A 15,594-nucleotide genomic window follows, 5' to 3' on the forward strand; every position below is an offset into this window, starting at 1 on the left:
TAGCCTATTTTAGGGATTAATTGGTTAAACTAAAGACTAATGAATGTGTGTAGTATTTAAGTATTGAATGACTTTATATTTAAAAGCTTGAAAACATCAGGATATGAAAAAACACAACCTAAATAACTCGCAGTAAGAAAACAAATAAGACAGCACAGTTAACAATAAAATATTTAAGTCCAAAAAGCTAAAAGTAAAAAATATTATTGATATATTGTCATCAGCAATCAAGTAATTAGGTGTGAGTTATTTTAGACATCAGTATTACAATGAAACCACAGAGACTCATTTCACATTTATTTTATAAAAGCCTATCTTAAATTGAGATAAATGTTATTCATAGACATGAAAAGCTGTGACTTCATAATGTTTGTAAAGTATAAATATTACCAACTGAAATCATGTTGCAATTGACAAACAATTGATCCCTTGAAAAGAAGATTGATTGTATTATATATTTTTTTACTTTTACAGCCAGTTCTGATTTTGGTTTCACTCTTTGTTCTGAAGAGTTAAAGACTACACAGTGAACATAAAAATAAAAATAAAATTGGTATTAATAAGCTATCAAAATCCTGTGCAAAAGGTTTTGTGCAACACACACACGAGTTCACTCAGCACATTTCTTCTACTTAAAAACATTACTCTTTATTTTAGATATAGGAGGCAAAGTGAAAAAATGGAAGAAAAACACAGCAGACCACATCATAAGCAGCCTTCAGTGTAACTTGTACTTTGCATGTCCAAGGCATCCTTTCTGGAGACAAGGGTGGTGGAATACTCATCAGGCTAATTGCAGTGACTTGGGAGAATGTAGAAAGAGCCCAGAACCATTTTAATTAAGAAGTGCTTATCTTTTTATTTTTAAAAACAGGAAATTGCTGAGCTGCATTGTCTGTGCATTTGACCGAACTGCAGTAGAAGCTGTGTTTCTTTTCAAAAAAAGCCAACTTCCTAGGAGCAGTCCCCTAGCTGGGGGACAGCAATGTGTTGCTGTGTTGCAAACAGTTTTTTCATTTTGGATCATCTTGTTAACTGCACTAGATTAAAAAAAAAAAACCAAATGTTCTTGAGTCAGACTTATAGGTTATTTTGGAGAAAATACCTAAAAATTATTTTAGAAAGTTAACTTACAGAATGTTTATATTGGATGTCATTGATGCTAAATTTTGACAACCACTAATAAGTTATTCTGCATTAGATCCACAAAGCAACAACTAAAGAGCTGCAAGATGCTAGCCCTGGCACAAATATCCGATAAAGGGTAAAAATGCAACTCTGTCTGAAATAAAGCTAGCATGCACATGTATTATACTAGTCTATCATATTTACTATTTAAGTAGCCTCTGTGCTGAAATACTTTTACTTGCATGCATTCATGAGTGGTAATGGTGGTAAGTGACAAGTGCATTTAGATGGCAATTTATCTGTTCAGCCCGTAGAAATACTGTGGCCCTAGGTTTCATCCCAATGTTCATTACTAGCTTGAATTTCTCAAGTTAACTAGCTTCGCAACACAAAACAAAAAACTGTTGTTGAACAGCTAAGTGTAAGCAGCTTACTTATGATATTCTTGTCTTATCTTATTCTAATACTTCAAGAGTACTTTCTCATCAGGCGTTCATGTATTGAGTTAGTGTTTTTGTGGAGCACCGTGTTTTTTATTCAATGAACAACCATTTTCTCAGATTTTCCAGCCGAGATGTTCTGACACAGAGGAGCATTTCACCTGAGGGAACCAGAGGTTCCTTCTTCCTGAATGTGGTGCAGCTGCTGTCATGATTTGCCTACTCAAAAATACTACAGAGAATTGTGGCATGCTGGCACATAATGTGGGGGAGTGACAGAGGCAATTAGTCGATTAAGAAAGTACAGTTTGATTTAAATTTTTAAGCAAATAGTTGCTTACATCAGTTAATCATGGCTGCCATAGTTCTGCATTTGTGGAATAGTCCTATTTTGACTTTTTTCATTTGTAAATGTTTAAAATGTTAAGGAACATGACTTCAATTAAATTAATGTGGTTTAACTTAATGGTGGGATTCACAAGGAACATAAATATATGAAAAGGGGTCATGATACTATACAGTGTAATCTAGGACAGTTCTGTATTGTATTGTTTCCATTAATAATTGTAAAATGTGTTAATGACTTTTTGTGATCTTGATGCTTTTAGTAATAATATACAATTTTCATGTACTACCATCACTGACACAGCACCCAGTGGTGTCAGTGTTATTTTGTTCTCACTAATGGCCCAATGGCACACCATACGGATAACTGCATTATCACTGCACTGCACTGCACTGCTTGGGCTAACTGTTGACTAATGCAGTAGCAAATGCTCAACAGCTTCGTTGTAGTTACAAGTAAAAAGTTTTCTTTTTTTTTATTTTAAAACACCTGGCATGAAGCATCTTTTTCATTTTTTCAGTTAAAATGTTAGGATAAAAGTAGCAATAAAATTCAGTTAAATAGGCACATAAAATAAAAAATTAACTACTACCGGTATATTTTTTTGTAAATAGTATAAATTGTAAACTCCTACTGTGATTTACACCCAGTTTCAGAAGTGTGCTAGTAGTGAGAGTCTTTATATACAGAAAAAGAAAAAAAATTCTAATCTGTTTTCTTAAGTTAACACTTTGTTACTCTGGTTTTGTGAACTCTCATAAGTGCTCAGCTGGGGTGTATTGCACCCCATTGTTATTTATGGAGCAATGATAGTAAGAAATATTTTAAATGCAATTTAATTAATCTTTACTAGGACATGTAGCATTCTGTGGCTTTTCATGTTTACAAAATCACTGTCTAAAATTTTCCTTTTCAATAATTACAGGTGGGTATAAAAAAAAAGTTTCATGTCTTTATAACGTATACACTCATTCTGTCCGTTTCAAAAGTGGTCACAGTTCACAACTTCATGGAAAGTTCCACTATTCATGTGTTTGTTGGGAAATTGTGGTGCACTGATTGTAGGTTGGAACCAAATGTTCCATGCATATGTATTTACTGCAGGACTGGCACTGAAATCCTTGTTTTTCTGTCTTTACTCCTTGGGCATTCCTCACACCTTGCCTGTTTTGGTTTCTCTGCTGGTGGTGGGTTCGCAGCAGAACTTTCTTCAGTTGTTCTTTTGTGCTTCTTTGCTGAGATGAGAACTTCTGGCCTGTCTTCTGCAAAGTTGTTCTTGAACAAGGTCCAAATGTCTGACAAGCCTATCCTGGGCTTCCTCGTAACTCATCTGTAAACGGTGGAATTTCGTCATAAGCAAATAAGCTAGAAACAGAACCCAGCAACAAAAGCTTACCGTAAAAATGTCGTTCACCAATGCTTGGGTGGGGTGTGAAATACCAAAGATACTCTGTGGGATTACTCTGGTGGGGTGCTAAACACCGAGAATGACGTGATACAACGTTATCAGCTCAAGGGTCCACCTCCGACTGAAGCGCACTCATGCATGCGCAATACGTTAGTCAACTTGCAGCTACTAAAGGCATCAAAACCCCACATTGTGCCATCTATGAGAAATATGTATATCTTTGGCAACTGGGGTGTGCAACACCCCACCCAAGTAACAAAGGGTTAAAGTTTAGAGTTTTAACTAAGGATTAGAAACAATTCCATTTTAATTATGTTTTGTTGTAAACAAAAATGGTATTTTTATATACATCCTTCAGCATTTAACCCTCCTCCTCTAGTTAGTAACCTGTTTGAACGAAATAAACGAATGGCTAATAATATTCTTTACATCTGATGATTAGCTACATTGGTTATAGGGGAAAACCTACATTATTAATCTTGTGTTAAATCATAAACATTTATTAAGCAGGTTTAATTACAGTAATCTATCTTAAAAAAAAAAAAAAGATATTGTAATATGGACAAATAAAAATGAATAACACAATCAAAGGCTTTTAAGCATAAGGATTCCAGTCTAAAAACTATAACAGGCTAGCATTCCTGCATAATCAAACAAAAATAAATCATTAATAAATGCAAAAGATAGACTGTAGCTGAATGTGGTATCCTACATGTCTTAGCTTGCTGCATATGTCTTAGTGTGGCTACAGCTTGAAAATCACAGTAGAAACATAAAACCAAGAAAAATTAATTTATTGCATGCATCAGAAATGTGTCACACAAATTATCTTGGACAAGCAGAATTTTAGTAGCCTAATATCCAACAATCACTGCTTTTATACCGTAGTCAAACTTCATTGTCAATTGCACAGAAAATATTAAGCATCATTATTATACAAAAAGGCAGTAAGTTAAAATAAGTGTGTTTATAGCCTACTAACCACACATTAACTTTTTATATTTTTTGTGACTGAAAAAGCAATGTTTGCCAAACTGCTTTTTTAGAGGAATAAATGAAATTTCCTTGAAATTATGGTTCAAAGGTGATACATCCTATATGAGGCATGCCCAACATTGACCTGAGTAACAGGGAGAGAAAGCACGCTCATAGCCAGTTTGCTGAATTCTGAATATGGTGCTGTAGATTGTCACTATGATTGCCAGTTATTATAATAATTATAATTCAGTTTGACTTGTTGCACAGTCCTAGCAAAAAATATTCTGTATGAGTTTTCCTGCCATCACCCCATCTTTGAAAATCAATTAGGTGATGTTATCCCATGTGTCACAATTCTGGAGAAATATTTAGTCTTAAGCCGTATTTTGGATGGGATTAGTTTTACAGCAGGAGGTGGGGTAAAGTAATTATTACCAGAGGACCTCTGTAATTTTCCATCCAAATCGCTCATATCAGTATCTCTTTATGGACTGCATTCTCAAACATTTCCAATACCTGGTTTTAACAACATGAGCACTTGTAGTGCAGTTGATTAGGAAAAGCTAAGGAAGGGAGTATAGCACACATGCTGATAATGTAATTAAAGTTTAATACAGTCTTTTGAATTTTAAGCATCTTCAAAGTTAAGAGTCAATGTGACACTTCCTATTTACTACTGTAGACAACTACATGAAAGAAAGGTATGAGAAGCAAAACAGACCAGCATTGAAACAGCAGTGAATCCACGCATTTGGGCCCTCTCAATTTCTATTCTCTCTAATCCTCTAACTGCAATGTTTGAGAACATTGAGAACAAAAAACATGAACAATCTAGCAACGACTTTGTGTTTCCTACTCTTCCTCTTTTCCTTGTTCATCAAATTCTCATCAACCACCAAAATAAATCAACAATCAGCCCACACCCTGATGCTACCAACCCCCCTGTCCTTTTCTCTTCATTGCCACTGTGTACGGGAGAGTGATATGTAGGGTGACCAGAAATCTCCTTTACCCTGGACATGTCCTCATTTTCATATTAACCAATCACAACTTCAAGTTCTAACTCAATGCCTTTTCTTCTGGGTCTTTTTTGACCCAATCCAGATACCTCCTTTTAGGTGCCATTGACATCAATCCTATTTTATATTGATTGACCAACATAACCTGTACTACAGATGATCCTAACATTTATAGCAGATGACATATGGACTGCTTTTATGGATTGGAAATGAACAAAGCACCTTAAAAGCTGCAGAAAATCCATTAAAGTCAATAGTGGATTAAAACTGACCCAAAGAACATACTAAAAGAAAAACAATATCCAAACATATGCATTGTTTGTATAAGGTAATTTTAATAAAACCATTCATATTTCTGAGCAGAAAAAATGCTATTTAAGATGTCTGTATGGGTTGTAAACAAACAAACCGCACTAAATGAAGAATAAAATCCCCTAAAATATATGCTTGAATCAAACAGTGTTCAAAGTATGTAGCAGCTGTACAGAACTGTGATAAATGAAACGCTTAACTTTTTAATAGTTAGGTAGTTTAGTTAGTGCACTTTGCTAAAATCCTTTACATTTCGAACTGAAACAAAAAACATTTTGGAGGTATTAAATGGTTGTGAACAGACCCCTATAACTGTAGCTACAAATGCATGAAAGTCAATGGTAGGTCAACACTGACCCAAAGGACATGGCAAGGTAAAAACATTTTGGAAGCTGTAAAAATTATGAAAAGTTTAACTTTTTGAGAATTGTGAAGTGTAAGAAAGCTCTTGAGATTTACGGTGCTTTTACTGATTTCAAACCCAAAAACAGGTCAAATTTGATTAGAAGATGTTGTGAGGGTTAAAATATTGATTCATCTGGGTTCCTCAGAACTGCTATACTGGACCCCAGTTGTGCCTTGCAAATTACCCAGATTTTGCAAACAGTAGTTTTTTTACATATTTTTGCTGATTTCCACCCCCTTACTGTGGACACTTTGAACTTAACATGCATGGTAAAGGCATACTGTGTAGCTTACATTGCTTGGAAAAATATGGAGGGGCTCTTTTTAAAGTAATTCATAATTGGCAGTTTGACTTGATTTACAACTACAGTATGAGAATGGGCAAAGCTGTTTTTAAATTTCACAGAAGTTTCAGATCAATGGATTGTACATCTGCCCTGGTAAAGGCAAATTCCCAGATTTTGATATGACACAAAACTGCCACATGCTCACACCATGGGAATATTTTAGGATATACCTTATTCTGGCATCGCATATACTTACAGGCAATAATGTGCAGTCAAAATAATGATAGTTTAACTTTTAAAATGGGGAAATATATATATTCCTTTTTTGTCATTGTTAAAGAGATATGGAAGCTATATAAGTAACGGTTTAAAATGTTTGTAAGAAGTTCAGATTGAACACATTTTATTTTTAGAAAAAGATTAATCGTTTTTAAGGTATGTTTTATGAGTTGATTACCCAACCTCTTAAACAAAAAATGTCTGTCTCTGCTAGGGGTCAGCACTGAAGTCGGCATCAGAGAATACTCTGGGTGTCTTGTCAAAGAATTTTAAAGTATGATATTTATCATCTGGATACTTTCTGCTTTAGACAAAGGAAATGTTTTTAGAATCAGTAACTGGTAAGAAATGTATTTATACTAACATCCACTTTTATTATTTTAACACTCAAGTTAAAGTTAGAGGTTTGATTGTCAGGCGTAATCTATCTCGTCTATTTACTTTTTCTATGTGGATGCAAAAGGTAATTTGTGTTTCTAAAGGATAAGGGGACAGAAATGTTGCGTAAGAACGTTTCCATGTTCAAATCGCGATGTATAAAACCTAAACTTGCCGTAAAGCCACGCACATTTCCACGGTACCTCATACCCTGTTTTACGCTAGTTCTCCGCTCGGTTTTTCAGACTGGCGGCACCCAGTGTCAAAGCAGTGCTGCTGTTCCTGTGTGGTTACCCATTCTTTTTCAGATCCACATCCCTGACGCGGCTTTATAAATACACTGAAATTAACTGCATATTGTTTATTAGTTTAATGCATCTGATTGTAATTAACCTGTAACAATATAATGGTCCACAGAATGGTCAAACTATTCTAAATACTATAGCTGCTTTAGCGTTGTTACTCTCACTGCATCTTCTTCTTCTTTTTTCAACTGCTCCCGCTAGGGGTTTTCCATATTACTCTCACTGCACCTCTAGGGGTATTTATATCACTCTATCTGAGTGAGGAATCAAAGATCTACAGAAGCTGAGAAAGAGAATTATCGGTATACAGCATTAAGCACACGCTGCCTCAGCCATGCTGTCTATTGAACTGCTTTCACATGGCAAACGTTTCAAAGCCTTTCCTGTACGGACCTCATGGTTCTGAATGAGTTTCATCCCAAGAACTATAAACACACTCCATCAGGTGCTCCTTGTAGAACTGTCTGTACTTATAAGTACAATTACCTCACTGTAAACTTGCACTACAGTTATAATATTGCACAGCCTGAGCCACTTTATAAAGCGCATATTTACATGAGATGACGATACAATATTTAAGATGAAATGCAGCAAAATATGTTTATTATATTATACAGATAAAAGTTTAACCATTTAAATAATCTATATTGTTAATAATTAAACATGTGAGGACACGGTGCCGCAATGCTAGCTAGGAGCTTGCGCTCTGTTCAGATTGTTCCTGGCTCGCGCTGTATTCTTACTGGGACTGGCACGACACTGTAAGGATAGATGGATAGAATAATTAAACACGTACTACAAAGATATTTCAATGTTCCTTAAAAGTTTTGAAGAATAAGCTTAACGTCTATTACAGAGCTGATTGTACAGCGATTGGGTATTTGGGGGAAAGAAAAGTAACGACAGGAATTGGGGGTTAGTACGTTTGAAAGAGACAGTACTGCTGCAATAAATTATTTCATTGAATGTCGCTCACGGCGCAGTAAGCACCTTGCATGAGACATGAACAATCACTGCGCCACCGTGCTCCCATGTTGAATAACATCCTTTAACTCCTATCATCATGAAAATTATATCACGTATACATCTCAGTATTGTAATTATTCAGAGAGCTGTAATATCACGAATGTAATGGATCCTGTGTCCTGTCGGAGGAAGAGAAAGCCGGTTTAAGAAGCATGTAGTGATTCACACACAGAGCACATAGAAGATCAAATACAAAACAAAGCATTTAACATGCTACTTTAGTTACAATGGGATTTGAGAAACTAATAAATTTAAACAAGATCAAGTTTATGATGTTCTACTTTAATGACAAAATAAACTACGTGATTAAAGTGGAAATTTCGAGATTAAAGTTGACATTTCATGCTTTTTTCCCCACTGTGCCTATTTTTTATTTTTTTATGTCTGTACTCTAATAAGCTTTCATATGACACTCAGACGGTGGGCTACGACTGACCTTTTCACGGCGACTTTGATATCTGATAACTTTTTATTTCAGGCACTGTGCGACTTTGTGAACTTGAGCTTTCGAGTTTCTCTGACACTCTGTCACTCGATCAACTTCCTTTTGTTGTTTAAACCAACAAATAATATGTTTTTCTTTGCCTCCACTTGGTATTCGCTGAAATTCTTATATTTTCCCCCATGCTTTTCCCATTGTCTTTTCACACAACGCTGAGCTTAAGGGCTATTTATATTGATTTGCATATTCAAAGAGGCGTAATTCTGGGAGGAGTTGGGGTGGGACAGCAGGCACGTGCACGAGCGTTACTTTTCACGCTGACCTGAATTTATGTAGTGGAAGAACGTTGAAGTTGGCGAACGCACAGATTTATGCATCTGGATTTTTTTGTGCGTAAGGACATTTCGGCTTTTGTGCTTATGTCATGCTATCGTGCGAATTCTACGCACAGCGTTGTGCATGAGGCCCAAGGTCTGTAATTTTCAAGTAGAAGTTTTTTCTTCATAACCATGGTAGTGCGGTGAGGTAAAATGGTAGAAGATTTTCAACCAGTAGAAATTTTCGTTTATCTTTTTTTTTTTTTTACTGTGGTATAGCACATCAGGAAGTTGCCTTTATTACTTGTAGCAAAAGAGATGCTTGTAGTTTGTTGTGAGCATTCTGTTGCCATCTGATCTAGCACATTGTATGGTGATATACTTGTAATTGTGGAGATGGAAAAAAGAAGGTGTCAGCCATCTAAACTGAGCGATTGAGGGAGAAGTGCCATAGTCAGGGAGGTGACCTAGAACCCGATGGTCACTCTGTCAGAGCTCCAGGGGTCCTCTGTGGAGAGAGGAGAACCTTCCAGGAGGACAACCATCTCTGCAGCAATCCACCAATCAGGCCTGTATGGTAGACTGGCCAGACGGAAGCCACTCCTTGGTAAAAGGCACATGGCAGCACATGCACTTTAACTTCTAACCTTAATTAAGATTAAAGTTGGTGCCCAGTGCCAGGGGTCTGCGGGCAGTTGGTTGAACTCGCTTTGATTGGCTTGGGGGTGATCAATGGCTTAAAGAAGTCCAATTTCAGTTTAACTTTTTGGTTAATTATTGTTTAGTCTTCTTTTTTTGAGCATCTTTATTGTCCAAATTATGTGTACACCTTTTGTATTTTAAGAGCTCTAGTACTGTGTGAAGTGTAAAGATGGAAACCATTTTGCACCTTGGTAATTGTTAGTGTTTAGAAGCTGAAATAGGATATGCGAGTAAGAAAGAGCTTTTCTTTCATAAAAGCGGTGATTGACAGAAAATGAGGTTGATTGAGCTAAAAAGTAGATCAGGGGTGCTTTGTGAGAGCTGAGTTAGCTAGTTGAAGAACAGCGTAGTAGCTCAGCAATTGGCTGCCAGTATAGGAGCTGCAAGTTTACTCCTATGAGCCATTTTATTCAACTTTGATGGCTGGAGGCTACAGCAGGGCATCACTTCATTTGCATGAATTTGGTGTAGTGCTGGGGTGCAGCGAAATGAAGTTTTGCTTTTCCAATGCGATTCTGCAGATGTGGAACTCATGGATACGGAGGGTTAAACGTACTTGTTTCTAGTGGGTTGGAGCAGGATATTGTGTTTTCATTTCTTTATTTTTTTCCAAGATTTTTGGTGCACCACTGTAATGATCACTTTAAGTTTACTGTGTGCTGCTGTGTGTTTAGTTTTTCCCTCTTAAAAAGAAATATATTAAGTATTGTAGTTCAGTCCTTTGATACTATAATTTAGTATTACTAATCATTTCACAGAAGGTATATCTGAAATCATAAATCTGTAGACAAAATGTGTCAGTCTATTGCAGTTTATAAAAAAAAATCCCTTTAATCAATTCATTCCACTTAATTGTAAATAACAAACTAAGTGAGTCCTTATGAGCCGAGTCCTAATGTTTGTAGTAAAGCTCTCAACTAATCATAGAGATAAGAATGTATCACATTTAAAATGAATGTGAATGCTATAGTTTGCCTGTAACCTTTATAGATTTTGTGTACTTATCACATCAATGAATTTTCAGACATGATTTGAATGCAGTATTCACATTATTATATTGGATACTTTTAGTCCCAATTTGAGCTATAAAGTACTTAGTCCTGTGCTGCTTTCATAGTCAAGGTTTATAGAGGTTTATGAGTAATAATGTATATCTCATATGCATTGGTAATTTCTAAACATGTGCTGTCCTGCTAGAGTTTTTGCAAACTTACTGACTTAAGGTATTCTTTGTCAGAAAATTTAGATTATATTCAGCAGTTTCTAGTTTTCATATTTAGTTGTTTTTTTTGTACACCTGACATAACAGAAGGATAGAAAAATAGTCAGGTCAAATAATAAGTGAGTAACAGGAAAGCAAAAACAGCTGCAGGGGGACCTTTTCATAACTCAGGTTTTGGAAAATATGTAACCAGAAGAAGTACACCTAGTATTTTATGTAATTGCATATTACTATTGCAGTCATGTCCTTCATGATGTCATTGAATTAGAAAATGTAAATTGATGACTAGTTGATGTTTTAACTTGATTTTTATATGTGGAATAATTAAAATCTTCAAAAGAGCTATAGGATTATTTTTAGTTTTAAAATGAGTGCATTACAAGGAAGAGTTAATGTTTACTCTTTAAACATGGCCACAGTTATGGACATTTTTTGCTACTTTGATTTAACTGTTGTTTAACATCAAAACAAAGGCCAGATATTTCTCTTTCAGAATAAGTGCAAAAGATAGAGAAAACCTGTATATAAATGACTGGTATAAAAGAAGCAAAAATAAACTTTGAATATTGTTCATGTTAGCATGTTGGAATATGCTTCTAAACACCATAAAATGGTACATAATGTATCAGCAAAAACAATGAAGGTAATGAAATATTCCCAGCTAACATGCCTATTTATTGTCTTTAAGAAGTTAAAAAATTTTTTTTTTTTTCAGCTTTTATTGTGTTCAAATATATGCCTTTATTTTTAACATGCTTTTCACAAAGCACAAATACTAGATATCCAAAGTAGGGCCAAGTATTGCTGTTTCAGAATTTATACATCTGGTGAAGGGACTATGATGTAAGAAGAAATTGTAGCAGAATAAAGATCTAAACTCCAATTTACCTTGCTGAAAATTATAATTCTATGTATATGTACATTCTTACAGTCATGGGCAAAATTATCACCACCCATTTCTCCCAGAAAATTATTGCAATTACAAACGTTTTGGTATACACATGTTTATTTCCTTTATGTGCATTGAAACAACATAAAAAATAGAGAAAAAAAGCCAAATCTGACATCATTTCACACAAAACTCAAAAACCAGGCCGGACAAAATTATTGGCACCCTCAACTTAATATTTGGTTGCACGCCCTTTGGGAAAAAATAACTGAAATCAAGTGCTTCCTATAACCATCAACAAGCTTGTTACACCTCTCAACTGGAATTTCCGACAACTCTTCTTTTGCAAACTGCTCAAGGTCTCTCAGATTTGAAGGGCGCCTTCTCCCAACAGCAATTTTGAGATCTCTCCATGAGTGTTCAATCGGATTTAGATCCAGACTCATTGCTGGCCACTTCAGAACTCTCCAGCGCTTTGTCTTCAACCATTTCTGGGTGCTTTTAGAGGTATGTTTGGGGTCATTGCCCTGCTGGTACACCCATGACCTCTGACGCAGACCCAGCTTTCTGACACTGGGCCCTAAATTGCGCCCCAATATCTTTTGGTAGTCTTCAGATTTCATGATGCTTTGCACACAGTCAAGGCATCCAGTGCCAGAGGCAGCAAAACATCCCCAAAACATCTTAGAACCTCCACCATGTTTGACTGTAGGTACTGTGTTGTTTTCTTCGTAGGCCTCATTCCATTTTCTGTAAACAGTATAATGATGAGCTTTTACCAAAAAGCTCTACCTTGGTCTCATCTGTCCACAAGACATTCGCCCAGAAGGATTTTGGCTTCCTCAAGTACATTTTGGCAAACTCCAGTCTGGCTTTTTTATGTTTCTGTGTCAGCAGTGGGGTCCTCCTGGCTCTCCTGCCATAGCGTTTCATTTCGTGACTTGCCTCTTCGGCACCCCCTTTGTGGGTTCCATGCCCCTCTTGATGGGGCCGCTCGAATCCCTGTAGCCTCAGCCGACTCCGAGGCACCCCTCTGTCTCCGCAGAGGTCGACCATGCACTGGATGTGAGCGGCCTGCCACACGTCCTCCCTTATTGGAGGAACCGGCATTCCTCCCTGGGTTCCTCCTTTTACTCTGGGATGCCGTGACGGTCTGGGTCTGCCCATGGCAAAAGCACAACCCCTGATCTGTCTGCGTCCCTGTAGAACGACGCGAGTCTGCGGCTGGCTCGGGGCGGAGGGCGCTAGGACCTGGGGCACACATCAGCCCGTGTCTTGCCATCCCCCTCGCTGTCTCTCCCCTCACGTAGCGCACAGCATTCAGCGCCACATCCACTGTCGGAGATCCCTCTACTTGGTTCCGTATATAATATATTTACACTACAACCGAGGTAAACTCAAATCATGAGTTAACTTTCGATCTGACTCTTACATACAAAGGACGGTGCATGTGCCCAAAACACAAACATTTATATGTTACTGACATAAAAGCCAGATCGAATGTTATTTACCCATTTACCTTTATTTATTAACTTACTTCCTACAGTCACAAGTAGAGTGCAGAGCTTCCAATGTACATATACAAAGTACAGCGATGGCAAAAGTGCATTTTTGATCCGATGTAGAAACATGATTTGAGTTTAAGTTTACCTCTGTTATAGCAAGTCTATGTGAAAACAGCAGTGTCAAATGTCGTGGGGGGTGAGTTGGTATCGTGAACGTGGCTGAGAGGATAAAACTGAATAAAAAAAGAAAACAAAGCTAACCTTTACAAGTATCATAAATTACACCGGCTGTTACAGACTGGAATCAAATGTAAGTTTTTATTCTAAAATAGTAAGAACTAGCCAACCCGCGGCGTAGCATACAAGCAGCTGACTTCTCAAAACGGACTCATCCGGGCTCGAACCTGTGAAGCTTTGATTACCAGTCAACAGTTGATACCGTTGCGCCACCAAAGCTGTTGTAGCAAATGCATGTCAATGTCGCACCCTAACGCGGGTTCTTTTTGCTATATTTTTGAATGGAAATGCATTTCTTCTGTTATATTTGTACCTTTTGTGAAAGTGTTTCTTTGATATTTGGAATTTTAGGCTTCACACATTATACAATTCATGTCTACATTTTGTCAATAATTACTAAAACATGAAAAATGTTTGTTTTATTGATGTGTTTACATAGATCGTTGTAGACACGGAACACACATGAAATGCCAAGTGTTCCAAATAACAATATAGTATTTATAAAAGGTGTCATTTTGCTTGACTTCTCACTCTATACAACTCTAAACAACTGACACGTGGGTAAACAGACTTGAGCTGAGAAAACTGTGCGGTGGTGGGGGATGTGATAGCAGGCTGCTTGCTGTTTGCTGCTTATCAACACATTTACAGGACAAAAGATGCTGATGGAGCGGTGCGAAGCGTTTTAAGGTGGGATGGATCTATGAGTTTTTTGGTAGGCTCTGGTAATTCTAGTGTTAAGTCTCCTAATCAGTAGGTGGTATAAAGAAAAGCTGTATCTTGTTTGAAAGATCAAAACCTGGAGAATTTAGAGATTCAATTGAAGAAAATAAATGTCAGTTATTTTGATTTCCAAATTGGTGATTCCAGTGCATAACAAGCAATGGCAAACATTGAAGCATTCATATTCATATAACCTCATCTCATAATCCATAAGACATAGAAAAGAATGGGTGGCATCATTTGAGAGCTAAAATGCTCTTCTATTTTTTTTACTTGACTAGACTATCTGGCCATCAAATTGACCCCCCCCGGAACTTATCCGTTCATGAGGTGGGGCTTCTGACTGAGACACACAAGTTCTTCTGTCTTTGCAGGCAGATGGAGAAGCATCTTGCAGGTTTACAGACACATGAAATACATCATTTTGATAGCACATTTTTTAAATTTATGTATAGTGCTTTGTAAAACTGATGATCTCTTAAGGGGTTTCTTGAAAAAGGAGCATTACAGAGTGTGCTGGTAGCTACAAAGGGGATGGAGCAGAATTAAATTTAATGTCTACTGAAGATTTGTTTTCATGTTGTCAGTTGTCAAGAAGGATTTGCTCATGGAATAATTTTGCCACAAATATGAAATATGTTGGTGTGGTAATGAATATTAACCTTTATCCATCCATCATCCAACCTGCTATATCCTAATTACAGGGCCACGGGGGGTCTGCTGGAGCCAATCCCAGCCAATACAGGGCACAAAGAAGGAAACAAACTCCGGGCAGGGCGCCAGCCCACCACAGATATTAACCTTTAATTTAGATAAAATGTTCCTTTTTATAAAACAGGTATTTTGCAAAGTGTTAATGACATCTGTTTTGATTTTTTAAATTTACACATTAAATATATGATATAATCTTTTACTTTAATCAGCATTCCACTGTAACAATTCGTCCCATGCGCTAACACGAGCTGATTGCTACCGCTAATCTGTCCTAGGTAACGGCAGATGATAAAAGGATAGGCCAATATCACACCCCAAACAATTTCCCATATACCCTTTATTCTACCTGGTTCAGTCCCTTAATGCCGATACATTATAGCCCACAAAAAACCAATAGTCAATATCTATCATCAGATAATGAGTATATTACATAAAATGAAAAAAGAATACAATCCCTTAAACATGCACCACCCCCTGCATAACCCTTATATTGTAGCGCCACAAATATATACATATACAGTATATTCACAAT

General features: G+C 36.8%; 1 protein-coding gene across 23 annotated transcripts in view; it reads left to right on the plus strand.

Annotated features, from left to right (window-relative positions):
• The window catches only part of LOC120533808 (protein-methionine sulfoxide oxidase mical3a-like), a 457,937-nt gene that overhangs the window by 146,718 nt on the left and 295,625 nt on the right, over positions 1–15,594 (plus strand). The window lies entirely within an intron of this gene.

The sequence above is a fragment of the Polypterus senegalus genome, chromosome 8 (genome assembly GCF_016835505.1).
Source record: "Polypterus senegalus isolate Bchr_013 chromosome 8, ASM1683550v1, whole genome shotgun sequence".
In the NCBI taxonomy this organism is placed as follows: domain Eukaryota; kingdom Metazoa; phylum Chordata; class Cladistia; order Polypteriformes; family Polypteridae; genus Polypterus; species Polypterus senegalus.